Here is a 21,587-nt window from a genome sequence, read left to right on the forward strand (position 1 = left end):
AGAAAGGAAAAGGGAGAGAGAGATTTCCAAAGACAGACAGATGGAGGCCAGTGGAGAGGATGGATCTTAGGAAGACAGATGAATGTGCAACTAGCTGACCTTCACAAGGTCATGACTGGACCTATTACATCTGTGGCTTCTGTTCAGAAAAATTAATATGCTTGTTTAGAGCATTTATTGGTCTGGCATTATGCAAAGCAGCTTACCTATATTTGTGTTTATTTATCACAAAAGTCTCAGGAGGCCACTACTAATATAATACCTATTTTTCTCATAAGGAAACAGAGGCTTAATGAGATTAAGAAACTTGCTAATGTCATATGGCTAGTGATTAGTGGATCCAGTTAGAATAAGTTATCTAACTCTAGAATCTGTACTGAGGTTACTAATTTCGGTTTTTCAATCTCAAAGTCGTAATTAAGGCTAGGAAGCGCAAAGAAGGAAACCCTTGGAAGTGAATGAGCTGCACTCATTCCCGTTACGGCACACTTATTGCCCAAATAACCCATATCTTTTTATTTTATTTTTTATGATAAGCTACCTTTTTGATCTGTGACAATTTTTAATAAATCGTCACATTATCTATTTGGAAACAGCATGAGCCCTACTTAAATACCTTGTCTCTAAATAGGTTTATTTTCACTGCTTGATAATGTCTCACAATCATCTTCCTGCATTTTTTCCCCTTTGTGTCTATGTATACTTCATCCTTTTATTTCTCTATATTCATTCTGACAAAATGTAGAAAACTTTCCTGTTAAGGTAAACAACACAAAACCAAAGTTTATTAGAATGCAACCATATCTCAAAGGCTGATACCAACAACCTCCTAAAGTTTTAGAAAAGTGTGGAGTTGTTCCTAACTTTGGGTGTGGACCTTGTTACAAGAACTGCCTAGAAGACTAGTCCACTGTGAGTTAGTTGCAAGAAACAACACCTTCCCTTTTGATTCATTTCTTGACTATTCAGATGTGATGTGTCCTGACACTAATACATTAGGCTGCCAGCTGTGTGCTTGTATAAATCTTCCTTTTATGACCTTTTCTCCTTCTATCTTAATTGCATTGGAACTGCTCATCTTTGAGGTTTTGATGATCAGAATTGGCTATAGATGTGATGGAATCACCAACAGTCAATAATCCATTGCAGGATATATGCTCTACAGATATATACATTTGTCTTAGAGACAAATTTATTTACCTAAACGGATAATCCCTAAATTTATTTACTTAACTGAAACCCATGAAACCCAATGTGAAGGGAATAATTCCAGGAGACAATTTGACTGCATTTTTACGGGGCTAACACCTTAGCTGTTTTTTCTTATTATGTATCTTGAGAAGTGTCCTGGTCTGGCTCTGACCTCAGTTGGGCTCCCATAGATCCGTTAGCCCAAATGATTGGATGACAACAGGATTGGGGAGATTAAAAAACCCAGACAACCCCAGAAGGTGTATTGGAGTTGGTTATTATCTCACGGCTGCTTAAAACTCTCTCTACCTTGGGTGACTTGAGAAAAGGGTTTTTACAACATACCTGTTACCAGCATATTGTAGATAAAGTAAACTCATGGGTAATTACGTTGTGTCCATTGAAATGCTGGATTTGCTAACACTTGATAAGCTAGTTGGCAAGGACTGCATGGGAGGAAAAAAAGAAAACAATCCCAACAGACCACTTGACCCTCATCTCTTGCTTCTTCTTATCACATCTTTTTTTTTTTTTCCTGTTGAGACCATAAAACTTCAAGCTAGGAGTGAGCTGTAGGCAGGTGTAGAAGACTTGATGGGCTAGGTTCTGTAAGCAAAGTGGTGAGTAAGAAGTACAATAAGAAAATTCCATTATGACAACTCAGAGTACAAAAAGTTTGACAAGTAAGAAAAGAAGTACAATTACAATGGAATGAAGCAAGCAATTAACCAAAACATACACAAACTGTGATGGTGGTGGGACACAGAGCATGCTGAAGTAGCTGTGGGCTCAAGAGGAGCCTTGAAAGACAAGATGGCACTTGATATCCATCTCTTGTCCTGGTTGGAAATTGGACGCTATCACTTACAAGTTCTATCTTGCCTTTATGCATAGCACACACGAGAATTAAAAATGACTTCCAGGGCCGGCGGAGTGGCCCATTGGTTAAGAGCTGGCTTGGAATGCCAGAGGGCCCCGGTTCAGATCCCACATATGAGGGCCAGTGACACTGCCCTCTACAGCTAAGATGCTGAACAACAGCTCAACCTGGAGCTGGGCTGCCGTGAGTCGCCGGCGACGGCGTAGGCTGCAGCCCCTGCTGCAGTGGGTTGCCATGGGCTACCGTGTGTAGCCAGCAGCCAGCGTGAGCGGCCAGCAGCCACCGTGAGCGGCGGTCCAGAAGCCGGCGACTGATCTGCCTCGCCCGGGAAGAGCGCAATGATGGTGCCAACTTGGGCCAGGGAAGCAGCGTCCTCCACAACTAGACTGAAGAACAAAAGGACAGCAACTTGTCTGTTCCCCTTCTCCCAATTCCCCAGCACTGTTCCCATCCCCCAATTCCCCAATAAAAGTATTTAAAAAAAGTGACTTCCATCTGTGAATCTTTTTCCTCTAGAGTTATTTGAGTTTAATACCCCATGTTACAAGTTTCCAAGGGGGCAGAGGCAGGCTTGGCCATCAGCATTGCTTCAGTATACACAATAGCCATTCAGCTTTGTGACTGCCACAGCACTGTGCAGACATACGTCCACTATGCAGGTCTAATTTGGGCTGAAGGGGGTAACTCAGGAAAACTTTGACATTTTGTGCAATTAAATGAACACTCAGTGGGTTCTGTTGTTTTTAAATGAAATTTCGTGCGCTTGTCTATGAGACCATAAAATGTGGAACAGTGCTGGAGGCCTCTGCTATTTTTATCTGAAGTGCACAGAAAGTATGAGTTTTTTTTTTTAAAGGAAATGTCATTTCAGTGATGTGTTGCTAGTTGCTATCACATGCACCAAGGTGACTTTTAGAGCAGTACTTTGCAGTGCCCAAAGTCAGAAACTCAGCATCTGCAGCATCCAAAAGAGGCTTAATGAGGAAGACAATATTTCTTCAGATGATAGAATACACAACATCGTTTTTCACTTATAGCTTGACAGTTCTATTCTTTGAAGTAATAAATGCTTAGCAAAGCTAGGGTGTGTGTGTGTGTGTGTGTGTGTGTGTGTGTGTGTGTGTGTGTGTGTGTCCAAGTGCCAATGAAACAGGGTGTATAAATTTTGAACAAGGCATGAAATGACTTGGGATTCCAAAACTTGAACATGGGGACAATGAGAATGCTGATGTCAGTATGGGGAAGTGATTAATCACGTCAGAGTAGTACAGGTTCAGCTCTACCTGTGCCAGAAAATCAAACTCAGATTATTTTTAGGTTTGGAAATAGATGGGCTATTTTAGCATGATGACTATATTTACAGGGGTTGAAATATTAGTAAACAGGTCTTTGCCAAATTGGTAAAATGGATTCATTTTGGTTTGCTTGTTTAAAATTCAGTCTTTCCTACAAAGTTTGTGCGATCAATTACCTTCATATGCAGGCATTCAAATAGGATTTTGCAATGAAAAGATTAGAATGTACCTGCTCAGGTAAAGTTTCATTTTTGAATTTTAAAATCATGGTGAGCAAAAGCCTGGACTCCAGTTGGGTGTCTTTGCAAGACTGTGACCCGTATATAAACCTAAAAAGATATGATTCCTCAAATAAAGGTAAATGATAGATGTGACTCTCTCTGGCGTTTGTTAGATGGATTTAGGAGAAAAAGAAAAACCCAGGTACATAACATCCTATTGTGTTCGAGCTTAGCTTGCTTGGAAGTCCACTGCTCAGCGTATGTGACCTTAAGGATGACACCAAACTTGTCTTAGGCTTTAGTGACTCCCCCACATAAAATGCAAGATAAGGTAAAATCTCTAAATCTTTTTCAGGTTAAAATAAGAATACAACATCATATCAAGTCTCCTGTGGTGTCTTCTAGCTCTAGGGCCTATGATTGTACTGGTTTTAGCACAATGGCATATAAACAACTGTCAATCTCCAACTCCGATGAAATGATTTTTACATTGTAAAGCAGAAAGGATTTGGAGTCTTTTAGGTTATTCTTAATTTTCAGGATTGTGTGACTAACAACAAGCCTAGTGTCTGCCACATGTGGCCCACTTTCTTTTTCCCTCCTCCCGATGTATGCTGACCAGTTAGTTCTTCCCTACTTACCTGAAATTCCAACTATGGTTATTCTTAATCTTCTTGTCAGAGGCTCCATAAATAACACTAGTGAGTGTCTGTGTTGGTTGTGCCCTCTGGGGTCAATTGAGAAATTTTTTTCATGTGAAAATTTGAACTTTCTCTGGGATGAAGGCCTGTATTATTTTCATAATTCACCCACAATTATGTCATCAGTGCTTTTTTTTTTTTCCTTCAGGACTGCCAGGCATAGAGTAATTGATAACAGAACAGTTACACTGTAGAGTGACTTATCTTTATGAAAATAAACCACAGTTACAGTTTGAAACTTACATAAAAGAGAGATTAATGGGTCAGAGGAGGAAGACATTATATAAATCACCCCAACTCACTTATCCATTTCCAGTGGCAGTGATTGGTAAATGATTCTAGATATTTTGTGCTTTCAATGATCAATAAGAGAGAGTATATTGAACGTGTTGAACAAGTTTATTAGCTGTCCTGGTCAGTTTATTTAAAGTTCTGTAAGTTTTATTTCATGCTGGAGGCAAAGTGAAGAGTGCAGACAGCTGCCCCAGCAGCCTGGCACATTTTAATTCACTTTCTGTGCCCAAAATTCTTTACCTCTGAGTGTTCCCATTTCAACAGCTAAAATGTGGGGATTATCCTGGGGGATGATGTAAGATTATTTGAAAAGTGCATTGTACTATTCAGATGCACGTTGCTACAAAAGAAAATATTTTAATTAATAATGCATAAATCATTCTGAATTTCTTGGCAAAGAGAGATATTATTTTGAAGATGAATTTGAGAATTAAGCACTTAATGAGGAGTCGCCTTATGAATATAAATGGATTCATGGGATATGTTCATCAGCTTGAAGTTTAAGCAAAATTGAAAAGCTGTAACAGAAATTTATTGTTAAGAAGTAACTTGAACAACTCTTTTAATTCAGTGTGTCATTTGAGGTGTTGTTAAATGGCCATAGCTTATTTCGAAATACAAATTAATTATCTATTACAAGCATGCTATTGCTTATTTCCTTCAGTCTCATTAGTATGCAAATGACTCTAATTAGGTCACTGTCAGCACTGTCAGAGGATATTAGTGCAGAGTCACTTTCTATGGTTTAGAATGAAGGGTTTTGGTTCCTAAATATTTATAAAACTGTTTCTGAAATCTGCTTTACTTAATTGAGATTATTCTGGAAGTCTTATTGACTCAGAGGAAATAATCCCAGACAACAAAGAAAAAAATCATTCTTTAAAAAGCAGCAATTTTTAATTGACACACGTACAATTAGTATATTAAAGAATATTCACATTTGTAATATACATTTTATTTTAAAATTTTAAATCACTAAAATATGTGTCTTTATATTTTTATCATAGGTTTTTTTCTATGTATCACCATGAGAACAAAGGATTAACATGACTGCAATATGTACTCTAAAGAAAGTTTGGTTCATTAAAATTTTTTAAAATAAAACAATAGAATTAATAATAACAGATATTAAGTAATAAAACAGAGCATCCCATGGCTTCATAAGTTCTATGCAGTGAATTTTGATTATGCTTAAAAGGTCTGTTTACATATGTTCCATCTTTGTGATCTACTCAGCTTATAGAGGTTTTATTTGAACAGCCATGCCAAGCTTTCTTATATCATTCAAACTTTCTGACATTTTTATATTGTTGAATACAATGTAAATATAGCAATAATTTTGATAATATGTAGCAATAAGAGAAAATATTGTAATATATTTCCTTGGCATTTTAAGCTAAAGTAGTTTGATGTCTCCCCTATGGAATGATTGTGTTCACACATTATGAATAAATAGCAAAGTTATTTGAAGGAGCTGACATCCAAGGGGAAAACTTAATAATCAGCTAAAAAAAAATGCTGGAACTACAGAAGTTGAGGCATATGAGAAGATAATGGTTTAGAGAACTAAAAATGTGAAGAAGAACAAGAGAGATTTTGTAGAAAGAAAAAGGAAAGGTTAGCATATACAAAGAGGGAAACTTGTGAGAAGGCAAAAAAGCAGAAAAGTGGCAAACATTTGAAGAAAACAACAAGGAATACAGGAAATGAAGCCCACTGAGACGTGACCATCAGAGAAAGTGAAGGAACTTGTGTGCTAGGCACCATGCTTTGCATGGCTACAGCCATCACCCTTACAATGTCTTTTATGAGTGAGTATCTTTTCTCTCTTAAAAATAAGGAAATCAAATCACAGAAAGATGAAATAATTTGCCCTGGCAAATGACAAAACTGAGCTCAAGGCCCCGTTCTTTCTCTTCAGAAATGCATATCCTTTTTGCTAGAGTTGTGTCTGGGAGGCATTACAACATCAAGATTTAATAGCATATACTCTGGAGTTCAACATCTAGGCTGCTAGCCCTTGGTTAGAAGTGGGATAATGAGTGTGTCATATTATTTCTCTAAGACTCCGTTTCTACATCTGGGGTTTGTGAGGATTTAAAGAATTAAAGCATGTGTAGGGTTTCCTCATAATTCCTGGACGTAGGAAACACTCAACAATTATATCTATTTTTGCTATTATGTTTCTAAATGTTATGTTTCAGTTATGTTCATCTCGTACACAACTTGCAGATATAATTTATTCTTGAGCTTCTCATATTTGCCTATTTATGCAAAGCTGCATCAAGGGAGCTTCAGCTTCAAATGGGCCCTGCAATCTTCTAGTGCATAGTATTCAGCTCTTCTCGAATGTAGTAATGTAGTATCCAGCTTTTCTACCAACTAAATATTGAGGTCATTTTTAAAGGATTCTCTTTGAAGTTTTTTAAAGTTATTAGGTTGTTCAGAATTCCAAATTGTTTCTATCAACATTTTATTAATAACCTGCTGATAGTAGAGAAATTTGGTATGCTGGATTACTGGGTGAGTGGGTGGGCAATGGTTAAGGATGCTATTATAAATTATTTTTAATATTACCAAAATATGGTAAAGCACAAAATCCTGTAAAAACTGTTTCTAGTTATAAATCAGATAAACTACATGCCAAAAATACAATGAAATTGTTAGTAAAATTACAAATTCAGTAAGTTTCACATGACAGTATCAAGCTAATATGATACATTTTTATTACCTTGATATCTGTGGTGTAAACATGCTCTTGACTATTATGATGCATGTTGGAAATTCAGCATGTTTACCCTACTGTGTGCTATGTAATATCTCGGTTCATCCAGCATCTTTTTTTATTTGACTTACTGTGCAGAGCATGTCATTTACTCTTCCTTGATGTAAATAAATCATGCATATGTTAAGGTAATATTATTTATGCCTTATCAGCCAACAACATTAAAAAGAACATTATGTGTTACAATGATGGACAATGAAGTTTTGAGATAGTGTTAGATAAAAACGATCATCCCATCATCAGAATATGTTTATATCCTGCTTCTCACAGATCATCATCAAAGTACATATTTAGATATTTGTATGTTTACACTGTAGCATACTAGATATCCTAAAAGCAGTACTCTGAAAATCTCTAGAATGTCCCTATAATTTCTTTACTGAGTTCTAAGTGAGTAAGGGAGGCCAGAGAGCCTAAAACCTAACATAGCAGGAAGCCAGCATTCCAGTCACTGGAGCAACCTGCCTTCAACGTATATAAAGGCCACTTGTGCTCACCTTAATGTTAATATTAGTGTAGGAGGCAGGGAACAGGACTTTAGGCTCACACAGTGGAATGCCCACAACAATCTGAGACCCTCATGGTTCTATAGCCTTGGTAAAAGCAGCATTAGAAGAAAATAGGTTTTCCATTAAATGGGGAATTTTTATCTGGGTCAGCCTTGGGTCTCAGAAAGGGAAAGATCTCGTCACAGATTATTTATAGTGATTAAGTTTCTCTCACATAGTTTTAGGATTTTGATTTATAGTATTTATGTTATTCTCATAGTCCAGGAAATGCTAGAGTTCAGAAATTAAGATAATAACGTTATCCCAAGTTGATAGCTCCCACGGGGGCATGGCAGGAAGAAATGCAAGTCTCTGTTGGAAATCCTAGCCAGACATCTCAGGAGTCTCTTTTCATATCCAGTGTCTTTTGATCATTCTTTCACTTAAAAAAAAAAATTCATGTGTTTTGCTTGTTTTGTGTCATTTCCAATGTCACTATTCTCTTTCTAGGTATGTTTGCTCAACCTACTCTTTACTATATGTGTGGAATTTTAAAGTTACAATAATTTTATATGTTTCATTCCTAAAAGTGTTTTTTTTTTCTCCCTTTATCCCTGATGATTTTTTAAATAATCTTTCCTGCCATGCCTTTCTTTGGAAACTGAGAAAGTATAGCAAAGAGGGTCTGGGAAAATATCAACAATAATTCATCAAACATATCATAGATAGCTGTTTGGTATTTTATCTGATTATTGCAATATGAATTACTCAGTTCTCCGAATTGGCTGTGTTTTATTGTTGCTACTGCTCACTTGTGATGACCCATTTCCTTGAATGAGATATTGAAGCCCTGATTTATGAATACTGTCCTTTTAGAAGGATTTGTGTTTGCCTTCATAAGGTAGAATGTACCACCCCAGATCATGCATTTAATTCCAAGCTCCTGGCTTTGCACACCAGCCATTCCAACGATAGCAATGGCAGCAGCTTCAGCATTAAAGCTTTTCTGAGCTCTGAGTTAAGACTTCTTGTCTGTTTTTACTTTATCGTTCTAACTTATTGTAGATAGTTTACTGCATTTCCATCACTCGTTGGAAATACTTAGAGGATTTCTATTTTCCTGACATACTATTAACTGATAAAAAGGAAATATACCAAACTCCCCAGATCTGCTTTAAAATGGTGAAGTATGCAGTAATCATAAGATCATAAACATTGCATTGATTATAGTGATAATCTCTGGGATGAGGAAGAAGAAGGAAATATGGTCAGGCAGGGAGATTTTGACAGGCAACTTCAGCTATGCTGGCTATTAATTACGTACTAAATAGTAGGTGCATAGATAATTTTTATATATTTTATATATTTTTGAATGTCTTAAATTAACGTAGTATATATTATTATTATATATGTTATATAAGATGATACAGTAGTCGTAAGGATACATCTTCAAGGCAAAAAAGTCAGTGTTTTCTAGTTTAAGAAACAGATTGAAAACCATTTGACCATGATTGAATAAGCCTGTTTCTGGCCTTGCTCCCAACAGTGTCTCCCTCACATGGCAGTCAGAGGGGTCTTGTTGATATTTAAGTCAAATGATATCATTCCTCTGCGCAAAACTCTCCAATGGCTCCCATCTCATTCAGGGTAAAACCCCAAACTCCTACTATGCCCTCTAAGCTTCTACATCATCTGGCTTCTTATTACTGTTCTGACATCTTCTGTTCATGCCTTTGTTCTGTGTGGTCCAGCCACGTCGTCGGTCTCTGGGCTGTTTGTTGAACATAAGAGGCAGGCACGCCACACCCTAGCAGCAGGATATTCCTTCTGCTAATATTTGCATGACTAACTCATTCATTTCCCTACACCTTTACTCAAAATGCCCCTTCTCTGAGGAGCTTTCCATGACTATTCTTCCTTCGGGCATTTCCTGTCGCACTAACATTTTTTTTTTCATTTTGAGTACATATAATTATTTTAATATGCTACCTATTTTACTTATTTTTGTTATTACCTGCATCTCTGACTACTATATTATAAAGTGCATAGAAGGAAATGATTGTTTTTTTGCAGGGAACATTGCTGGCAATAGTAGGCATTTAGTAAGCATTTGTTGAAAGAATAAATGAATGAATATCATGTCTTCCCACTGCAATCAGGATATAGTACAGTCAATTTTTGCTACATCCTTTGGCAATAGCCTTTAAAGATATGGAGTATTTAAAAGAAGATTGGAGGAGGACTTAAAAAAATGTTTAGAAAAAGAAAATAAAAAAATACATTATTATATTAAAGGTAAGAACCGAATCTAAATTATTTTTGTACTTAGCACAGATCTGAAAGATTCTCTTTATATTTTTAAAATCAGTTTGACTGGTAGTGTTAGCTTTGTTGTGCATTCATAGACTTAACCTCCATAAAACAATTTTTATTGGTGAGTTTTTTTATTCTTGTAGCTCAATCGCTTACAGCATAAACAAAAATTAAGGCAAAACCTACCTCTTAGAACTGTTATTTTTGCTTTATAACCATTGAAATAGATTCTTATGTAAAGGAATTTCTCTAAGATGCTTTATTAGAAAATATCAGAAAATTGCATTTTTGAGATGTTATTTTTAACTGAGTTTTTGATTGAAAATTTCCCACATATTAAAAACAAATAACATCTTATAGCCAAATGCTTCTAGTGAAGATCATTTGCAGCCAAGCAGTTTTCTGATGACAAAAATATTAGAATATCATTCTATCTATTAATAAAGTGCTATTTTTTCAATTTTTGACACATTTAAGTAGGCCATCTCTGTGCGTTATGGTGATAATCACTCATGTGTTCAGTATTTATAATCTGAACATGTCATTCTAAATGAGATTCTTTAGAGAACCTTACTGTTTATTTTTATTTAGTTTATTATATCAAACTTTGTAAAGTAGAACTATAACTCAGAGATGTTTACAGTAATATATACAAAGACATTATCATGTTTTTCTCAGCTGAATGCACAGTTTAACACTATTTTTGAATATAGAGAAATTTTTTTCATGCTTCACACATACAGGTGTTTATTTTGTTATTGGTGATGATGGTGATAATGACTGTTGGTATTACATATAAAACTAAAGTTTAATACTCTATGGAAAAAGCACCTTACTGGTTTATGAATAAATATTAATCAAACTATGTATGGTAATTTTCTTTTTGCTTTTCATGATTGTAAAAAATCATAACTATCAAGTTCTCGGTGATGAGACACTCATGCACTATTCCTGTGTTTTCTATTGCTTATCCCAGTGTCCCACTTGAAGATGAGATAATTAAATTATTATACTTAAAAAATGCAACATTATTTAAAATCTAATGATAAAAAATGAACCAAAGCTCTGGCATTGCAGCCATCAGACCCATGTTCAAGCACTACCTAGTCTTAAATTAGGATCTTGAGTAAAATATTGTTTTCAACTTAAGTTTCTTTCCTGTAAAATTCTTCCCTGAATTTTCATGTTCCACAGAAGTGTCTTAGAGATGTCAGCCCCAAATTTTATGGGGGACAAGCCAACTCCATTTTAACTGGAGAACCTCTACCTTTCTTATAATTTATGTCTACAATTCCTAGTATTTCCTCATTTTTTTATTCTATTTTGTTACATAGTATATTCTATTATCATCAGTGAGCATATGAGTTTAATAGTTGCTAAACACTTTCTTTTTATAATGGACTTACAAGTTTTTGTTGGGGCATTTATTTATTTGATGGTTTGCTTGTTTGTATAACTTGGTTTCAACAATGGAATTTTTAAGAATGTAGATTAGTGATGTGGGGTTCTCTGTTTAAAAAATGGAATTCATTAAAGGCAACATAAACATTAAAGCTGATCACATCAAGTATGAGATTTCCATGGGTAGTTCATGTAAACACTGCAAGCAAAAGCAAGTTTGAAATTACATTTGTTTGATTACTTGAAAGACTGCACTTCACTAAGTTAATAAATTCCAATCATTCTTGTGTCTGAATGCCTTTGAGTGATAGGCTGCATTTTCATGAGCGAGAGTGGTGCCTTACAGTAATGCTTCTAATGGAAGAAATGGGCAGATTTGCAATTCCTAATGGCTTCAATTAGATAGTCTCAGGATCTCCTGACCCTAAGATACACAGATCCATACAAGAGTCATCCTATGGCACATAATTTTGGTCACAGAAAGAATTATTTTCATAAAATTTGAATATTTTTTCTGAAATTATAACACTAAATTTAATATTTTAAATGACCAATTTTTACATAATCCTGAGTAATGAAGAAATACAACAGAAATGCTACACTTTTTCTTTCTTCGCTTTTTGCCTTAATTCCAAGAAATGTTATTCTTTTTTCTATTGATAGAGATTTGACCATTTCACAGCATTTTTTTCTTAAATCCTCAAGGAGCAAAACAGTTATAATAATCATGTAAAATTTTATGAAGGGATTGGAGGAGGATCTGAGAATAGATATTCATAAATAAGAGCATTTGAGGAGCTGCTAGATATCACTTTTCTTATAAATGGTTTTTAATAAGTCAAGAATTAATGTTACTTTATTTGGATATTAGACTGTAGCTTTCTCCATATTTTACAGTAAAAGATGTACCTAAAGTAATTAAAAACACTCCCTGAGATGCTAAAATGTAAGCTTTTTTGGAAGCAACCATATAGTCTTGCAAGCATTGGTTCCATCTAATTGGATATGCACTTAATTTAACAGAGTATTGCATGCAAAATAGATAATATTGAGTATGTGTTGCTTAAATTAGAATGCTTTAAAAATATTGAGTATGTTGGTTTTTAATATTAAAAGGGGCATAAACATAATCTAGTGCAATTCTAGGCCCATAGAATGAGCCTGGTACTTATTTCTTAAATACATGAATTCACAAATAATTGAGTAAGTCAATTAATGAATACTTGAGGCTGTTTAGTGGCTTAATTCTTAAGACCAAGTCTTATGAGATCATATGTATGACTATCCCTCAGTTTCTAAGTCTATAATATGGGAAGCATCTAATTTATTTTGTTGAAGTGGTAGAAGCCCAAGATACTAATGGCAGGAATTAGCAAAAGTTGGCCGGAGAGGGGAGCAAATACATTTGCAGGGAGGGGGCTGGGACTGTGGCACCTGAACGGAGGAAGACAGAAATCTGTGGCAAAGCTGAGTCAAAGTTAGGCAGATTGACAAAGTCAATTGTCATTCTCAGAGAGTGGCTACGCAGAGAGCAAGCTTCTCTGCAGAGTTCAATGGATGATATGAGAGAAGGTCCCAGAACAACTGAGGATCTTAACAGACTTTATAGAATTCCAAGTTTTCCTGTTGGAGAATAGGAGGGCATTACTAAAGATGTAAAATGGGAGGTAGTAACATGATGCTAATTAACTGGTTAATTTTATAGCATCATGGTCATGACCTTACTCATGAACATCCTCAGCTTTATATGTGAACGGTGTGACTCCAAGACAGTGTGTTTCTAAATACACTGAAAATTAGCTTTCATGACACCCCAAAGGAAAACTCTTCTATGGTAAAATGTGTTGCATGATATGATCAAGAGACACCCTTTTTTAGTATAGTTCCAAAAGGCAGAGCTGTTGATACAAAAGCTCTGTATAGACACAAGAAGCCATGGATAGGAAAAGAACATAAAAACTGATTTTTTTCTGTCTCTGAGACATTTTGCAGTAAATTACTTATTTTTAAAGTATCTTGGAAGTTTAAAAAAAGGAAAAGTAGACCTAAGAAAGAATCATCATTTCTACCATATGAAAAATAAAATCTGACTGATTTTAAAATATTTAGCTGACACTTATGCATTCATACTATAAAAGAGGCTCACTGGTACTAGAAAATATGATGGCCATTTTTCTGTTGTTCATAGTGTAGCCATCAAGGAAATAGGGAATAAAGTGAAGCAAGAGAAAGCAGAGCATGCTATTTTGTTCATTTAATTATTGATTGATTGATTCATTCATTAGTGTTCCTTATGTGTAATTTATATTGATTTGAAATAAGGTTTGTTGCTTCGATTTGTTGTTGTTTTGTTTAGTGTTAGTACTTCAGAGATACATGTTTTGAGATTTCCTTCCTTCCTTCCTTCCTTCCTTCCTTCCTTCCTTCCTTCCTTCCTTCCTTCCTTCCTTCCTCTCTCTTTCCCCCCTCCTCCTTTTATCCCTTCTTTGATCCCTCCCTTTCTTCCTTCCTTCCTTTGTGGAAATATCTTCTTGTTTATTTCTTCTTTATAGAAATATATTTGTAACTAAAAACAAATAATTTTATAAACAATATCTTTGTCATTTTATTTTTATTTGGAAATTTTTTTTTCCCATTGGGTAATCACCGTGATACTTTCTTAAACATGTAAACAAAATTTTACATTCTTATCTGTCTTTATCCCTTCTTCATTTATAAGCAATAATTTGCCTCTTGCCTGTGTTGTGTGTGTGTGTGTGTGTGTGTGTGTGTGTGTATATGCGTGTGTGCGTGTGTGTGTGTGGACATGGATGTGTAAGTATTTTGGAACGAGACGTGACTGAAACCAACTGGGCTTTGGTTTCTTAAATTCAATATCTATTAAAATTCTTACTGATGTCAATAGATTCCTGAGCATTACATTTTAAATCATTCTTATATGCTTAAAATATTAGTTTTGATAATTATGTAACTTTATAGTTTGTTTATGAAAAAATTATCAAACCTAAAATAACATGTATTTTTTTACATTCACATATTAAAACCTGCCATGGCTAGATTTTATTTTATCTTTTGCATTTTTCTACCCAAGTTTACATATAATTTTATGTTCTGAACTTTAAAATATATCTTAATAATATTTTTTTAAGTAGATTTTAGGTTCATAGCAAAATTGAGCAAAAAGCACAGAGATTTCCTTTATACCCCTACTTCTACTCATGCATAGCCTCCTCCATTATCAGCGTTCCCCTAGGGGTTGCCAGAGAGTAAGGGGGGAGGGGATCATAGAGGAGGGAATAGGGGATCAAATACAAGGTGATGGAAGGAGAACTGACTCTGGGGGTGAACATACAATGCAATATATACATAATGTATTACTGAAATATACACTTGAAACCTATATAATTTTACTAACCAATGTCACCCCAGTAAATTTAATAATTAAAAAATACCCATAATTTTAAAATGTATTATATCATAACAATGCAAATAATTTTATCTTGTATTTTAATTATTTTATTAGAAGCATTCTATTGTATACAGACTTTTTCATTATTAAATGAAAAATTATCCCTTATTTTTATATAAGAATTTTGCTAGTATAAAAACCAGCAAATAAAATCACTTTTGACATTCAGTAATATATTATTATTAAATTATTTCCTAATAATAAATTCTCATGAGTTTATTTATGATTCAGTTTGTTTTGAGTATCTATTTTGACTCTTGTTATGTATTTAATTTTCACAAAATAATTATATGAATATACATTAGTGCCTCCATTCATCATATGTAACATTTCCTTTATGTAACCATGGAATTATTTTTCATTTTGGTGAATTTAGTAGATAATGCAGTTATTTTAAGTGTATTTTAAGTTTTATATCTTTAATAACTCATTTAGGTAAACAATTTTTCTGCATGTTACCTTATTTAAATTGAAAAACAAAAACCAAAAACAAATGCATACATGCCTTCAGAGGTTTTAAAAGTTATCAAATTATCTGTATATCTAAATCAATCTGTTATACTCTTAAATGATATATATTATTTATATAACATTTGAATTTATTATCAAACAAATACCATTGTGGAAATTGGAGTGAAGATAAAAGAGAAATAAAAATATAACAAAGCATTAGCTGTGCTCTTCTAAAGAGAAAAGGCGACCTTGATCTAAACGTTTCCTTTTTTTACTAAAATATTCAATAAAGTTACTAAAATATTGATAATTAATCCAATTTAGCATACCATTTCCTTGATTTTTCCTTCATATTTGTCCAGTCTCCTTACTTTCTGGGTCATTTTATATTTGCTCCATCATTGTGTATATACTGCTTTTACTCAGGTGGCGTTTCATCAGTGGCCCTCCCAATCAACATAGAAATATTACCATCAAGCTTAAGAAAAAAAAAATTCCAGTCTTATTTTGAACTATGTAATAAATGCTTCAGACTGAGAAACTATATTATAATAAGTCAACAATACACAAAAAAAAACACCTGTATAGTAATATAGTTTCTTGTAATTGAGGAAAATAAAAAGTGTGTCACCATCCATGAAAGTGACGAGGGTAACATTAGAAATAATGTAACTGCTAATTCTTAATAAATTAAGAGAAGAAAACTACTGAAATTATTTATTAGTATATTTTATAAAGTTGAAAGAGATTTTAAAGTATTTTAGAGGAAGTTTGTTCTATGTTCAAAAGATTATTGATTCTTGAAGTTTGTTTATCCCGATTTTAACGTAATACAAGAAATAATCAACTTACATTTTAATTATCAATATATGTATTTCTTGACTTTTTATAATAAAAAAATATTGACATTGATTTTAATTGCCAATGTGTTATAAAAATATCAAAACAAAGCTAAAACAAAAAGATCAGTCTTACTAACATTCTCACAATAGAACTCTTAACACTAATTAAGAAAAGGCCAAACTTAAAATCATTCTTTTTGTACTTGCTCTGAGGTTCATTAAATTAGTATTTTGGTGAAGTCAGGGAAGGAGAGAACAGGGCCCAGGGTTGTTTTTTTGGGGGGTTAATGTATTCCTTTTACTTTACTGGGTTTTACACTTAGCATCATTTTCCCACATGATTTGGCTAATGACAAAAGTTATGAGGGAACAAGAGAAAAAGATCACAGATGGGTGATTTAATATGGGGTTATATGTCCATATTATTTGTCAAACTCTTAAGTAAATATAGAACATATGCATGAATAATGTCTAGTATCTCGGTGTATCATTTAATTCTGTCATTAGAGATGTTTACTTAGTCTCATAATTATATATGTTCAGGTTTGATAGATTATAATGTAAGTTCTGTTTTGGATGTTCAGTGAAGCAGCCCAGACTAACTGCTTAAATTTAGACCTAATCTGTGTGTCGAATTTTACCTTTTTCAGAATTTTCAGACACCGGTATAATCTGCCTTGGGCATCACACAATTAATAGAGAGGTTTGTTTAAGACAAGACAAGCACATGGAGGGAAGAGGTGTTGGAGGGAAGCAGATGACCAAGGACCACATCATGGGGATACACATGATAAAGAGGCAGAAAGCACAGAGTTAGAAAATGATAGAGATAAGGGAAAAGGTAGGATTATTTCTTCTGGTGCAGATGAGGGCGTAAAGGGCACCAAACTCAGTGTATGATGTTCTTTAAGGGTTACTTAACAGAGAATGCTGACTTGATCTGTAAGGAAGAATAGTACAAGGGCTCTTGGCATGAGGGCACACCTAACAGACCCACAAGGGTAAGGGCCACAAAGTAAGTGGAGTCATAAGGTAAGGTTTGAAAAGCTCTAAGGGATTCAACAAGTACAAATGGCTGTTCTACAGGCTCTGTGCTAAAGGCTGCTGGGAACAAGACTGAATGCAAAAATTTGGAGAAAATTCAAGTAGGTGTAAATAAGATGACCGACTCTGTTATTCTTGGTCCTCTGCCCTATTATAAATACACATTGCAGACTCATCTTTTGAGAAGACAAATTAATTACACACCTGGTTCGTATTTGAATGTATCTGGGAAAATAAAAAATTATCTCTAGAAAGCTTTTATAACTAATTGATAGAGTTTGAAATAAAAATCAAAAGAAAGTCAATATTTTTTTTTCCTATTCCTTTGATAGAGAGGGAAAAAAATAGAAGAAGGGTTTGACAAAGAAATGCTTTTACTGTTCAAAGGAGACTTGTTTAGGAAATTGAACACATTAGCATCTGATGCTTGAGCTTCCTTTCAAAGTGAAATTAAGCTGAGTAATAATAATGTCCTCCCTTCTGGCTTCTTTAAATAAATACATTGGGACATAAAACCTTGCATTGTGGCATGAGGCTTACAGCTTTTTTAAATTTTTTTTTATAATCTTTAATAAGGCCGGGGCTAATGAAGGAGTAAGAATGATATGTTAATGAGAAGAGAGCAGAATAACCCTGGCAGCTCCAGGTTGTAAAGAACTTTTATTCTTCATGAGTGTGTAGACAGTTTCCTTCACTTGTTAACCTCTGTGCATTTTTGTAACACACGGAAGACCATATGGACTTCCAAATGTAAAGGCACTTGGACTTGGGTGTTTATATTGCTTCTCCAGGAATTTACATTTCCTTAGGGTAGAGTCAGCCCTCCAGGATTGCTTCCTCTTCCCTAGGACTCTAAAATCCAAAGACATTGTATGGTTAACCCCTGTATCTTCAACACCGATACTCCCTTGCACACTGCTCATTCCTGTTCCTAAGACTTGTGTATTCCTCCAGTTTAATTGAGAAATTTTCCACGTAGCATTGAGTCTACCTCTCCAACCCATGCTCTGTTGTTTTATTACAACCTCTCAAACTAGAAATCATACAGTATTGTTATATAGAACTAATGGTTTTATATATATATGTATATGTATTTGATATATATATATATCAAAAGTTGTTAACCAATGTTTTTTTGTGTGTGTCAAATCTACATTCTGAAATCATTTTCCTTTTTTCTGAAATGTCTTTTACAATTTACTTTAAAGTATGTTGGTTATAAACCCGGTTTTAGATACCAAAATTTTAAAATTTCATTCCTAACTGGAATTTCGAATTTTAACTCGATGGCTATTTTCTCTTCCAATATTCAACTTATTATTTACCATTTTCTGGCTTTTGTTGATGTTGTCAATTAGTCAACTGTTAACTTAATTGTTCTTTGTGGGTGATCTGTCTTTTCTCCATGAATGTTTTTAATTTTTTTTTTCTTGCAGGTTCTATCATTTCAACGTGAAACATCTGTGTGGATTTCTTTTTACTTGTATTTTGTATGCTTGTTGGATCTGAAGCTTATTGTCTTCTAGCTGTAAAACTCCCAAACATTATTTCTTTGAATAGTACCTTTTTAAAATTTTGTTTCTTTTTCTTTTCTTGTTGAAAATTAATTAAATGTATATAGAATATGTCTATTTTCTATATGATTTTTAGCCTTTCTTTCATATATTTTTCTCTCTAAATTGTATTCTGATAGTGATTTGAGATCTCTCCTGATCTATGTCAAGTCCATTGAGTTTCAATTTTCCAGTTATAGTTCTCATTTTTAGGTATCTTTTTTCATTATTTTAAAAACTTGTCAGTTTATTTCTTAAATGTTGCTCACATTTTCATAGTTGCCTTTTGAAAAACATGTTAAACATGCTTATTTTATATTCTGTGGATGATAACTCCAAAATCTGAAGTCTTCATGAGTTTGGTCTTGCTCTCTGCTGTGTGTGTCACCTCTCATGATACCAGCTGTCCTGGGCACTTTGTGATATTTCACTATGAGTCCAGTGTCTTCCCACTTGATCTGTGAAAAGTTTTTGAGTCCTAAGTTGAAGTTTGCTTGTTTATTTTTCAAAAATGATGGCATTTACTTCTGAAAATGCATGAGAATAATATCAATATGAGGTCACTATAAAAACTTTTCTTAAGGATTTTTAGAATATACAGCTGACATGAATTTATACCTCAAAACCACATGAGGGATGATTTGTAAATATGAATATTCAGGGGAATCTTTTCCCTTCTATGTAGAACTAAGGTTTAAAAGAATCAAGGGTACTTTTTGCCTATTTTCTTAGTGGCATATTTTCTAATTTTTTACCTTTAAATTTTGTTAGAGTTTTTATGAGATCTCAGTTTCATGCAACTGACTCCATCTCTTTTTGCCTACTTTATTTACATATGCCATCATCATCTCCCCTTTGCTAGGAAAGTTAGCCATCAGTAACTCCTAGAGCTCCTGCACTTTCCCGTAGCTGGTGATTTCATGAACCATAAGTGACTGTGGTACGGCTTGAATTTTAGTCCCTGAATATAGAGTTATAACTCAATTTACCCAGTGCGAACAAAATCACGGCACAGGGATCATTTGCTTCTGGATGTTCAGATCCCGAACATACACTTTTTCTAAAAATCTGTATTATAAACTATAGGTTCTCGATAATTATTTTGAAATGAATAGAGAAATGAAGAGTGCAGTTCAATTAAAAAAAAAAGTTTCCAAAATCTGCAACAGTTCTCAGTGACTTGTGCATGATAAAATATAAGGTTGTATCCTCTGCCAGTGATATGATATAAATAACTAGCTATGTGGTTCATTGAAGTATAAGTGTCCCATCATTTCTGAAACTTTTATTATTGTTATGGTGCACTCGGCATAAGGATAAAACTTATGTTGCAATCATGCAACCATGATGCTATTAATTTATTCTCTGTCCCTTCTACCTTTTGCCATCTCAAACCATAAAATCAGATGGGAATCTATTTTGGGCACAAAACATAAATTTGAGAAACACATTATTTTGTCTTTTTTCTCATAAACAATATAAATTATATCCAGTGTGTCTTCTGCATACCTCTATAGTTAAACTTCAACCTAAAAAATAAATTCTTAAATATTAGAAAATAATTTTGTTGTTGTTATGTAATTAAATAGTAACCAAACCTCTCTTTTATGACCAAAGTCACTATAATATCCTGTCTTTTTTGTGTCAGATTCAGATATACTGTACAATGTTTTGTCTAAATTACTAGTGAACATGTTTTTGTTACCATTAAACTGTGGAGCCCACCAGCCTCACTGCTCTCAAGGTGGGGTGTCTCTGTCCATATTCTTTGCATCCTAAGTTGTTACTAGAGAACCTATTTCTAAGAACCTGCGTTTCAAGATCATGAATCATGTTGCCTGGATCTACCACTCACTAGATTTTCCAATTTATTATTTATTGACTGTAAAATGGGTCAATAAAGAACTTATAAGGCAGTTGTAAATTTTAACTGAGTCAATATATATATATATATAAGGTGCTTAGCAGTATGTCTAGAACTGAAAAAAGTTCTCAATATATGGGTTGTAGTAACAGCAGCAAGAGTAGCTGTACATACATATATATAAAATTAGTTTCAGGTGTACAAAACAACAGTGATTAGACATTTACACACCTCACAAAATCATAACCCCAACAATTCTACTACCCATCTGATACCGTAGTTCTTAACAGTACCATTGAGTATTTTGTCTACACTGTACTTTATATTATGTGCCTATATATTTTTAAAATTATAGTTTGACCATTTAGTATTATTTTATATTAGTTTCAAGTGCACAGCATAGTAGTTAGGCATTTATATGTTCTATGAAGTGATTCCTCCCAATAAGTCTAGTACTCGTCTGACACTATACATAGTTTTTACAATATTATTGACTATATTTTCCATACCGTATTTGACATCCTCATAACTATTTTGTAACTATCAATCTGTACTTTCTAATCCCTTCCCTTTTACCACCCATACTCCCAAGCTCCCCTCCCTTCTAGCAACCATCAGTTTGTTCTCTGTATCCATGAATCTATTTCTGTTTTATTTGTTTATTTATTCTGTTATTTAGATTCTACATGTAAGTAAGATCATATGGTATTTGTCTTTTCCAGTCTGACTTATTTCACTTAGCATAATACCCTCTAGGTCCAACCATATTGTTACAAATGGTAACATTTTATTC

The sequence above is a fragment of the Hipposideros armiger genome, unplaced genomic scaffold (assembly GCF_001890085.2).
Source record: "Hipposideros armiger isolate ML-2016 unplaced genomic scaffold, ASM189008v1 scaffold_759, whole genome shotgun sequence".
Taxonomy (NCBI): Eukaryota; Metazoa; Chordata; class Mammalia; order Chiroptera; family Hipposideridae; genus Hipposideros; species Hipposideros armiger.